Genomic DNA, 12,062 nt, shown 5'->3' with positions numbered 1-12,062 from the left:
GACTAGACTCCATTCGGAAGAGGAGAGATTACCTACCCATAAGAATTGCCTAGCCAGAGAGTCCAAACCCTTCAAGAACCACTTAGGAGCCACCTGAAGCATACATCGATAGGTCGAAAGAGCCTTAACCACCAACTGAATCAGTTGAACCCTCCCTACAAAGGATAACCATCTATGAGTCTAGTGGTCAACCTTCGAGTGGAATTTATCCAGGATCCCCTGCCACGAATCCCTAGGAGGGTTACCAGGGGAGATAGAAATACCCAAATAAGTCAAGGGCAGGGAGCCAACTTGGAATCTCAAGATAAAAGAAATCCTCCTTTGAATAGATTCAGGAGTGTTGAAAAAGAGGATAGAAGATTTGTCCTCATTGATCAATTGGCCAGAGGCCGCAAGGTAAACATTCATGACCTTACACAAATTAGTAGCTTCGTTGACCTGAGATAGCCACATAAGGGTTGTATCATCCACAAACTGTAAGTGAGACTGCAGCTGTAAGTCATTACCCCATCTCCAACCCTGAATGGTACCTAGGCCCACATTATGCTTAATCAGCCTCCCCAGACCCTCAACAAGAAGAATGAATAAGTAAGGGGAGAGGGGATCCCCCTGGTGGAGACCCCTAGAAGCACCAAACAGCTCAGTATGGTCCCCATTGATAAGCACAGAGAAAGAGGTGGACGTAACACAACTCATAACCCACTGGATCCATTCGTCAGTAAAACCAAAAGCCCTAAGGATGTTCTGAAGGAAGGACCACCGAACTCTATCGTATGCCTTAGCCATATCTAGCTTGATAAACATATCTTTTTCCTTGGAGGTTACCATAGAATGAATGGTCTCCATGGCAATGACCACCCCATTCAGAATTTCATGCCCTTCCACAAAGCCACTCTACTCCTCAGAAGTAACGTTCCCTAGGAACTTCTTTAGTCTATCCGCTATCAACTTAGAGATGATCTTATAAATCATGTTACAGAGAGAGATAGGGCAGAACTGGCGTAGCTGGTTGACCCCTTCACACTTGGGGATTAGAGAAATGAAAGTTGCATTCAATGCCCTAAGAATCTACTTATTCCTCTAGGACTCCTGGACTACTTCCAATAAATCTAGCTTAATAATATCCCAGAACTCTTGAAAGAATTCAATTGGGAACCCATCTGGTCTAGGAGCCTTTCCTTTCCTCATGTGGAAGACAATCCTCTCCAGTTCTTCCAGCAAAATAGGACCCAAAAGCTTCTCATTCATCTCCCTTGAGACAAGAGAAGGGATGCACACTAGAACCAAATTCTCCTCCACTATTTCCCCCTGAGAGTCCTCCCTAAAGAGGGATTGGAAAAACTGAAGAGCCTCCCTAGACATCTCCTGCAAGGTTAAGCACTGCTCACCTCTATCATTAACCAAAACAGGAATGGAATTTTCATGTCTCCTTGCTTTCACTGAGTTGAAAAAGAAAGCTATGTTCTTGTCCCCCTCCTTCAACCAATCAATATGAGCTCTCTGCTTCCAATATATTTCTTCCCTAAGCTCCCATTCCTCTACCACCTTGATAGCCTTGTCTTCCTCTCTAAGAAATTCCTCAGACAACCCATGCTCTTTGATTCCACTGGTGATCTCATTCAACACAATTTGTGCAGCTTTCTTTTCATGAAAAATGTTCTCAAAACCTTGTCGATTCCACTGTTTAAGCTATAGCTTAACAAATTACGACTGCTTGGCAAAAGAGTACATGGTAGTGCCAAAGGCCAGCCTCCCTTTCCTCCACCAATCTGCAACAAGAACCTACAAAGAAGGGTCCTGAAGCCACATAAGTTGGAATTTGAAGGAAGACGAACAGGCTACCCGAACCGAAGATGAAACTAGCTTAATGGGCCAGTGATACAATCCTCTCAAGTCAAGAATCTTTGAACTAGTGGACCACCCCCTGCCAATCCAAAAGTAAGAAACCAGAAAGCGATCCAACCATTCAGCAATTCAATGCTCTCCCACCCTCCTGTTGTTCCAAGTGAACAAACCATTGCTAGGCTTGATGTCAACTAGCTATAGCAAGGATATACTATCCTGGAAAAGGAAAGAAGAAGGTTCCAACCTCATTACACCCCCCTTCTTTTCACTCAACTCTAGGATGGCATTGAAGTCTCCTGCCATAATCCAAGGATGGAAGGGGCCAACCTTCGCATACCAGAAACATGAGACCATAAGTTTTGCTTACCCTAAAGATCAGTGGGAGCATAGATATTTGAAAACAAGACGACTTCCCCAGTCTCAAGACTAGATAGCACCCCGGATAATGAGGATCTAGAGGTAGCCCACCAGATAGGGCAGAACCTTAAAGGGTTCCAAAGACAGGCCACCCCTCCCAAGGAACCACCTACCCCAACACACTGACACTCACCTCGCCCCCACAACTTTGGCACAAGACCCATCATACTCTCCATTGAAAGTTTAGTTTCTTGCAAGAAAAGGACATCAGGTGAATGATTCCTAATCAAATCCCAAACAACTTTTTGTCTAGGGCCGCTGTTCAAGCCCCTTACATTCCATGAAAGAACAATCATTTAGGAGGGTTCGAAAAGTGCAAATCCAAAGTCTTCACTGATCCTGACTCAACCAAATTCTCCCCCATAAATTTGATCTTATCCAAATCCTTCTTTCTTCCAACCTTTGAGCTCTTCTTTGAAGCACTTTTCTTAGTATCTTTCTGATGTAGACTCAGGTGGATGGAAGACTTATTACTTTTAACCCCAGTCGGTTCCAATTTCAAAGCAATCAGAGAACCCTCCCCCTCAGCTAGATTCACCTCAGTACCAAGAGCCAAGGCCAACTTAACCCCTACTGTCTGGTCCATCTCCATTTGCTGGCTTCCAACCACTAGTAGGGCCTGGGTAGATTCCTCCAATACACTTTCCAGAACCCCTCCAAATGCATCCTGATCTAGAGGGGTTAACCCCAAATTTACTTCCTAACGGCTCAGGTCATCAAAGGCCTTAAATTTGTTAAAGGTATCCTCCTCACGTCTCTCCTGTAAGGGCCTCTTTTTTCCCCTGTTCCTATTCTTTGTCTTAACTGAGAAAAAACCATCAACACCCTCTACCACAACCGACATGGTAGCTTTCCCTTTCTCAGCCCTATCAAGGATCGGTTCTAAATGCTGAGGTTGTCGCACCACCGGTTTGTATTTAGGACACTTACGCTATAAGTGATCATACTCATGACACAAATAATAGTGAAATGGTAAAGTCTCATAATCTAACTATTGAACCCAAGAATAAGAGCCTAAACACATATCTATAGCATCTGGCAAGGGTTTGCTAAGATCTATTTCAACACAAATATGTGCAAAGGTCATTACCTTTCTCCCCAGAGTTTGCGACGATCATCCCACTGGCCTCCCAAGTAGAGTGATGAGCATCTGTAGCCCATCCTCCTGACAGCATTCCACTGGAAGATGAGGTAACCGAACCCACACTGGAACCCTATTTGGGAGCTCCTCTAAACGATTAAACCCCGCATGTCAAGGTTTGATGAATAATCCCACTTGGTTGTAAAAATATGGGCCTCCTTCAAAGACTCTATTGCAATCCTCCATCCACTTGAAAGTAACCATGATGTAGCTATTTGCTAGAAGCATAATCTCCATTTCCCCTTCCGGTGCCCAAGTCCGCTATGCCCAATTTTCCAAAAACTACAGGGAAACCCTCATTCCCAAAAACTTGTAGTATAGCGAGTGATTTGAAAAATATTCAATGTCTTCAGCTATTATCTCAGGATGGGATGATCAACTTTAGCCTCTCACTGCATCTCTCCAGGCAACCATTAATCTTCACCATGTGAGAGCTACCAGCACTCCCAAACCCTGAGTCGGAGGAGAAAAGGTTATTGTTGAAAGTCTTCATACTCTGAAGTGGGGGTTTTGAGCCCACCGCAGCATGGAAATCCATGGCTGGAGCTCGCTGCGAGGCCTCTCTACTAGAACTCGCCATCTACGCACAAAAATAAATAATAATAAAAAAACCTGAGGGCCAATGACCCATACCCCTAAGGCCCCTCACAGAGGCTCAGTACCCTAGGAAACTCCCTTCCCACACACCCCCAAAGAGATGGGCCCACTAGATGTCTCTATCACATGAGACTACCCGGTTCACAGCAGTTTAGAACCCTACCCCCACGCAGCCTCCACCCCTCATGGCAACTCCACTCACACCCACCGCCGCCAAGCCCTGCTTAGCATCACCCAACACTGCTACCCCTAACCCCCTGCACTTCCCTCCCCCCACACACACCTACACCTGCAGGGTGAACTCACAAAGCTGGTTCCCACTTTTTGGTACATCCTGATTTTTGCTGAAATCATACATTTTTTGGAAAATATAATTATTTAAGCTTTAAGAGGTCCCATTTGAAGTAATTAATTGAAGAGAGTTAGATCAAAGGCTCTTAAATCAAAATTTCTTGGATAGAACCTCTCTACTTCTAAATCATACTTGCAATGGAGTCTCCTTTGCATCTATCAAATGCTGATAAAAAACCAATTTTACATTAGCTTTTGAGGGGTCAAACGAATTCATTTAGAAGTTTTGTTTTGTTAAGGATTTAGTCCTTATTATAAGCTTTCCAAATAGTATAATTTTTAATATATTTATGTTTATTAATATATTTTTATTTTATTTTTTATGAATGTAGGTTTTTCACCGAACATGAACTTCTTTGTTCAATGCATTGGGAAAAATAGCAGACTAATTCAAAATTTTTTTGAAAAATATCTATGCCCTAGGTATTGATGTCTTCTTTCTAACAAAAAAAATAAAACTTAATTTTGATATATATAGAGCAAGTTATGTGTTCAAACGTACACCTATATCTAAATTATAATTAGTTGGACTTCAAAACTTAATAAAATAAAAAATATTCAACATATCACTATCAAACCAACTGCATGCCCTGGGTATTGATGTTACAAAGCAAAATTTAAAAGAGATAAGTTTTTATCATTTTTTAAAAAATAATTATACATTTCGGGATGCACATCACTTTTAAAAAATGTTGTTTCCTGTAAAAAACTACTTTTGAGGGAGATGGAAAAATCAATAAAATTTTATTCAAAAAAATTTGAAAAAAATATATTTAGAATCTACAAAAAGGATGTTACAAATCACTAGTTTACATCATCTTCAAATTCTTAACGATTTAAAAGTTATAGGTGTCGGAAAGTGAAGGTTTTTTGCAAAATGTTCATCTAAGTGTCAAAGTTGGTCAAAAAGTGGGAACCAGTATTGTGAGTTCACCCTGCACTTCCCATGAGCTAGGGCCATGAAACCCTAGCTCGGCCACCTGTGAACCTTCGCACAAATGCAGACATGTTTTGAACCTACCAATGTCTGTGGTTGACAACTTAGGAATGATAGATTTTTTTTTATTAAGAATAATTAAAAACATAAATAATTAAATTTTTTTTATGATCATTCTTTGAAATGAAGTAGGGTAGTGCTAATAAAAATAGGGCAGTCCTAATAAACTTAAGAAAATTCTAATGAAAATAGGACAGCCCTAATGAACCATTAAATGTTTTCCTTTTGTTGAAGAGGAGATTTATTTGCAAGTGAAAAGATAAGAACACTAAACATAAATTCATTTAAATTTTTTGTTTAGTTTCTAAAAAATATAGATGTCTCCTTCCTTTATATTATTATTAAGTACAAAAAATTTTCATTCCCCACTTAAGATATGGATTTTATTATTAATAATGCATTGTACCTTGCATTCCTTAGAGTCACCAATCAAAAGACCAACTTCACTTTTTTGATTTGGTAGTTGAATAAGATTTTCCCATGATTTTACTAGCCCCTGTATTCCTAAGCCATGACAAAACTAAGTTCCTTAACCAAACAAATCATTGGATTACATTAATTTAATAAAATCCTCTTAAGCTTTACAATTCACACAAATGTAGATCTCTACATATGCATAATGAACCTAATGAACCTAGGACAACCCTAATTAAATTATGACATCCATCATAATCAACAAATTCCTTTTTTGATAGAGCTCCTACAAATAATTTAGTGCGATAAATGACCCCTTTAACTGTAGCCAGACCCATATCTATTCTACTCAAGTTGAAGTCTAATTCTATGACTTCATGTTCATTTTTATTATCAATGGGATTTGCAATCTCCAAAAGTTTGTGGCCTGAAATAGGGTTGGCAATTATTTTGGAAATTATTTTACCCTTTTTGGGCATGGGACTTTGTTGGAAAAATTCAACCACTGTCTCTATTTATGTATCTGGCATAGATATATATCTCTCTCTTTTTTCTATGAATTTCTTCAGCCATGGAGCAGAGGTGAGAGTGGATGACTAGGGACATTGGTTATCACATTTGTTGGTTGCAAAGGTACATAATTAGTAGGGGAAAAATCACCAAGGAGAAATTAGAACTATCAATTTTTTTTTTGGTAATGTTATCTCCACTGATTTGGTTGAAGATAAGAGAAAGGTTTTCTTGGGCATCACCCATAATAGTTGACAAGTTGTGAGAGGTGGGGGTAGCAAGAATAGAAGTTGTTCACCTTTTCCTTGGAAGATATTGGTCCATCCTCCTTGCACATAGATTTTAGCTTTGAAATATCCTCTGGTTTTTCTTCAACTCCTCTAGATTGAGAATTACTCCTTTGGGGAATAGGAGTTGAGATGGTTGGATTATGAGATGTACTTTGTTTTTTATTTGGTGCCCCTTTCTACGTGGAGGAACCAATGGATTCCCTCACTTTCTTCTTTCTCCACCTTTTTTCCTCTCCAAGACATGTAGGGTTTTGTTCTCAATGTCTTCATTATTTTTATCTATCCAAAATGACTAAAGAAGGGGCACCAAAGAATAATTTTAGTAAATCTCACCAATCATCTCAGAACTATCATCAACAAGACCCTTAGGGATAAAAATAGGTAGCTTAAAGACCTTGGTTTGATAAAGGATTAATCTCATGTAATCTCTCTTCTATAACTCTTTGATATCTAGGAGTTCCTTTAATCATGGTTGATGCAGATATGCTTTTGCTCCATGAAAATAGGCTTGAACGTAGCCTTTTCTTTCATAATAAGGTCTATGTGATAGATATTAAAAATTAAACTTGACTAAAAGCTTTCTTTCTATATTGGTAGCCTCATTTCTCTTGCAAGAGGAAAAATCAGACAAGGAAATGGGAAAAGATTACCTTTTCTTCTTCAAGTGTTCTATGTATTTTACATTCACTTTTTTCATTTGGGAGAGAATTTCCAATAGCACAAAATAATTTGAGACATAATTGGGTAGTTTGTATGAGGTATCCTGATAACCTCCAATCCTTATATATGAGAAACTGTTAAATTCAATAAAATAGCTACCGAATTGGTTTATTAGAGTTGCATCTTTTAGGGATAATCTTCTTTCAAGTGAACCTTCAATTCTTTAATCATTGTCCACAAGAAAGCATTATTTACGCATAGATAATATTTCAACTTATTTACCTATGTGACTGCGAGAAAGAAAAATATATGGGCATGTTTTCTATTAGAGGGCTTAGGGTTTCCAACCCTATCCAGGACACTTCTCTACTAGTGAGGATATATGTCAACAATGAACATATATAAAAAGATTCTCTTTATCGATAAATAGCTAGCTACTCATGTAAATGTTGGCTTATGAGTATTACCCAATCAATATATGAGTTATCACCATATATAAGAATCATAAAGTAGCACATCTAGAATGAAAAATCCTCCACTTTAGTACTTCCCACAACCCAGTTTAAAAGGGTAACGACATCATATATTTTATTCTGGAAATGATCCCCTTTTAGCAATGAAGGGAGTTTTTATTTACCCTTCTTCTTTATCTTTAACTAGCTGGTCATAATTCGGTTAAGATGCCATTCTATTCTATTTGAAAAATAATCCTGCCCAGATTCCATGGATCAATTCACAAATTGCGCCCTTTTGGGAAGCTTGAGCACTTGAGACACAATTTTATTATTTATTTTGACAAATACTAAACCATTGAAAGTTCAAATTTCATGGGATTTTGGATGGTAGTGATTAGCACAAGAAATGATTAACTCAAGACAAGGGAAGACATGTGAGAAAACACCGGCTTCAAGAAGACCACTTTAAAAAAATTTCATAGCAATAGGAAAGGAAATCTCTTGTCTCATTATTCTTAAAATGCCATGCAAAATCATGTCACCTAGATCTTTGTCTACTATACCATGTAAGCCATTTTCTATATTGGGAAGCATGGAGGAAACAAGGGTTTGGAACTGGTGATAAGAAAGGAAATATACAAAATTCTTTGCAATATTGGTTGGCAGGGGGTGACCATATACTAGAGTCTCGCTAGGTAGACTCATGATGGGATTATCAATTTACCATAATGGTTAGGATTCTGAAAAGGTTTCACGGTTAACTCAAGAAAGAGAGGAAAATAAAATAAATCTTTTCAGCTGACTTGTTCATGAGCATCTGCGATTTTCTCCCACCATGAAAACTTGAATATTTATCCTGCTAACTCTTGAGGTGAAATTAATTTTTCAAAATGGTATCACATTTTTTAAGGAGCATTAAATTTTTTTAATTTTGGCGGTGGGAGTACCTTCATTCTCTTTTGAAAATTGTGGGAACATACTTGCATTACTTTCACCACCTAGCCAACCATTAACACCTCGTACTTGTAAGTAGTTTGGAATGACCACTCCTTGGGGGATGCAAAACCTTTTAAGTCGGAAAGTCGACGAGTTTTGAAATTTGAAACCGTCTCTGATAAGGGGTGTTAGGATTCAAGAAACTTCTAACCTGTTGACCCATAGAGACAAGACTAACATAGAGTATCAATATTATCAAGACATCCTAAAGAGTAGTTAGAAGGTTGATGGACTTAAGAACTCATGAAAAATGGAAATGAAAGGAGGTAAAGGTTTGAGATACACTTGGTTGACTGACATAGGGAATTCTTAGCATATGTGATCAACAACAAGGGCTTCTAGCAAAGAGCAGTTGGGTGATCAACAATTTTGTGAACTTTAATACCATAAGCACTGGGTTCAGAAATTCAAAATTTTGAAAACTTGGTGTAATATTTGGACAAAGGGGTGACTAGGAGATATGATTTAGCAGCAAATGAAGGAGAAAATATGCTAAACGACAACTTTAACTGAGAACTTTCATTTTAAAAAGGGGAACCAATTTAAAAAATAAATTAAAGTAACAACAGACTTTGAAGGGGGACAAGGACTAAGTAGGACATATAGAATCCAAGATCTTTGTCTATGGGCCTTATTGCAAAGGACAATTCACACCAAAACTAAAACACATGGAAAAATATTTAAACTATAGTAAAATAATTAGTAAAGTTACTGAAATCAACATTTAAATAATTTAAGGTCCTGCTCATTATAGGCAAGTGACAATGGTGTACCATCTAAATAAGATAAGTGAAAAACATTTTCTTCAAGCACTATTTTGATCACGAATGGGCCTTTCCACATGGAATCAAACTTCTTGTGAGATCCTTTTGGTTCTCTTCTTAGGTCCCATAACATAATTGAGTCACCAACCATAAACTTCCTTTGCTTAGATATCTTGTCAAATATTTTCTTTATGAATTCTTGATGTTTGGAAATCATATCCACCACTTTCTCTCCCTATTAATCAATTTTAGTTAGATACATTATTCTCTTCTCCAACTATGTTTGGAACTATTTATATTCAATTTATTTTTGTAACTTGAGTACTGATAATTCCAATATGATAGGTAGGGTACATTCTATCCCATATACCAATTGGAAAGTAGACATCCCTATTTCTCTTTTGTATGTGATCCTATTAGCCCACAAAGCCTCATAAATAATTTTGTGCCATCCCCTATGCTTCTCATTTACCAACTTCTTGATTATAGAAATAAGGTTCTTGTTGCTTGATTCAACTTTTTTGTTACCCCATGGAAAATAATATGAGGAATGAGCAATATTGATCCCATAATCATAGCTGAAAAAGGAGAACTCAGAGGAATAAAAACTAGTTGTGTTGTCTGCTACTATTTTCTTGGGTACTTTGAATCTTACCAAAATGTTTTCTTTCAAGAAGTTAATGACCACTTCAAAAGTGGTATTCTTCAATATCTTCCACCTACTTAGTAAAATAATCTATGGAAGTCAAGATATGGGTGTAGCCTACGCTATAATTAGATTTTATGGGGCCAATAAAATCTAAATCCCATTGTTGAAAATATTTAGTTGGTATCAGAGCCAGGTTCCCTATTTGCAAATATTTCTCCAACTTGGGTAGATTCTGGTGTGTGAGCATAATGACTAGAAATGAGTCATCCTCTACTAAAGTACCAATGTTTGATGGCACCAACTATACTTTGTGGTGCAAAAGAATGGAAACATACTTATCATCCCTATGATATGATGTTTGAATATTTACTATTCCTTCCATTCCTCCTTGTGATCTTGAATCAAAAAGAGAATATGAACACAATTCTAAATCCAAGAATGCTATCCTTAGTGGATTGTCAGACAAAGTTTGTTAAAGTTATGTACTATACATCTGCAAAAGAAACATGGGAGAAGTTGCAAATAATATATGAAGGAGATGTGAAAGTAAAGGAGGCTAAATTGCATCATATCCGAGCTCAGTTTGAATGTTTGAAAATGGAAGAGGAAGAAAATATTGCTAACTATCTGCAAAGTGTGGATGCGATAGTAAATGTAGTAAGAGGTATTCAAGAAGATGTTCCAGATGAAGTTATAGTTAAGAAAGTGGAGGCCTTTGACAACAAAGTATTATACTAAGGTATTTTTCATTGAGGAAGATAAAGACCTGGAAAAATTTCTCCATGGATGAGCTATTCAGTTCATTATTTGCCTATGAAATGAGAACTATAAGTGAAAAACAACCAAAGAAAGAAGGTGCCTTAACCTCTGAGAAGAAAGGGAAAGATATTACAAATTGTGTAGATGATGAAGAGTTTGATGATGTTGAAGCTAACTTTGTAAGGTAATTAAAGAAAGGATCTAGAAAATACAAAGGTAAATTACCCTTCTAATGTTTTGACTATGGAAAATAAGGGTATTTTGTTGCTAAGTGTTCTTATAAGAAGAAGGAAGATACTGATGTGGAAAGTGTCAAGGATAAAGTTAAAAAGTTTTATAATCCTAGGAGTGTAGGTCCCAAGGACAACTGAGAGGGGGAGGGGGGGGGGGGTGAATCAGTTGTCTAATCCAACAATAGACAACTATTGGTAAATTAGACAACAATCACAACATAAACATCAAAAATGCCAACAAGAAGAATGAAGAAGACTTGACTAGGAGACTTAATGATGGAGCATATTAAAATTTGAGACTTTGTCATGAGAATAATATGCTAAAGACATATCTGATTCACATGCAACATGATAAAGAAGAGATTAGAAGACAAATTGGCATTTTGGAAAATGAGCTGATCACTGCAAATGAACACAAAGACAAATTCAATAAAAGTTTAGGAAGACTTGATGATATGCTGAAAAGACAAAAACCTGATGTGGATACAATTGGAATTGGATTTGAACATTGAGAAAGTTTTGGGACTACAAATAATCAAGATCACAGTAAACCGGTAAGACAACCTTAATGCTTATAAATTTAATGGGAAATGTTTTAATTACAACAAGTTTAGTCATAGAGAAAATCAGTGCAGATTTAGAAATAATCAGAATACAAACTTACCCACTGGTCAATGTTCCAAATGCAACAAAGTTGGTCATAACTCAGAAAATTGCAGAATGAATGTGAAATGCTATGTTTGTGGTAGATTTGGGCATTTATCTAATCAATGCAGAACACAAAATGGTCAAGGATATGGAAATGCATTTAGAAAAGGTAAATGAAATAAAGCAAGAATTTTTACAACAATGGATTAAGAAGGGAGTTCAAAAAGTTGATGAAACTATCTCTGCACTGGTAGAACCAAGCAATCCTCCACCGGTACGAGATTCTTCATCCAAATAAGGAATAATCCTTAGGGGGTAATATAACAAGTTGAAAAT

Source organism: Cryptomeria japonica, chromosome 1 (genome assembly GCF_030272615.1).
Source record: "Cryptomeria japonica chromosome 1, Sugi_1.0, whole genome shotgun sequence".
NCBI lineage: Eukaryota > Viridiplantae > Streptophyta > Pinopsida > Cupressales > Cupressaceae > Cryptomeria > Cryptomeria japonica.
The sequence above is the reverse complement of the archived record's forward strand: the minus strand, read 5'-3'. Positions refer to the sequence as shown.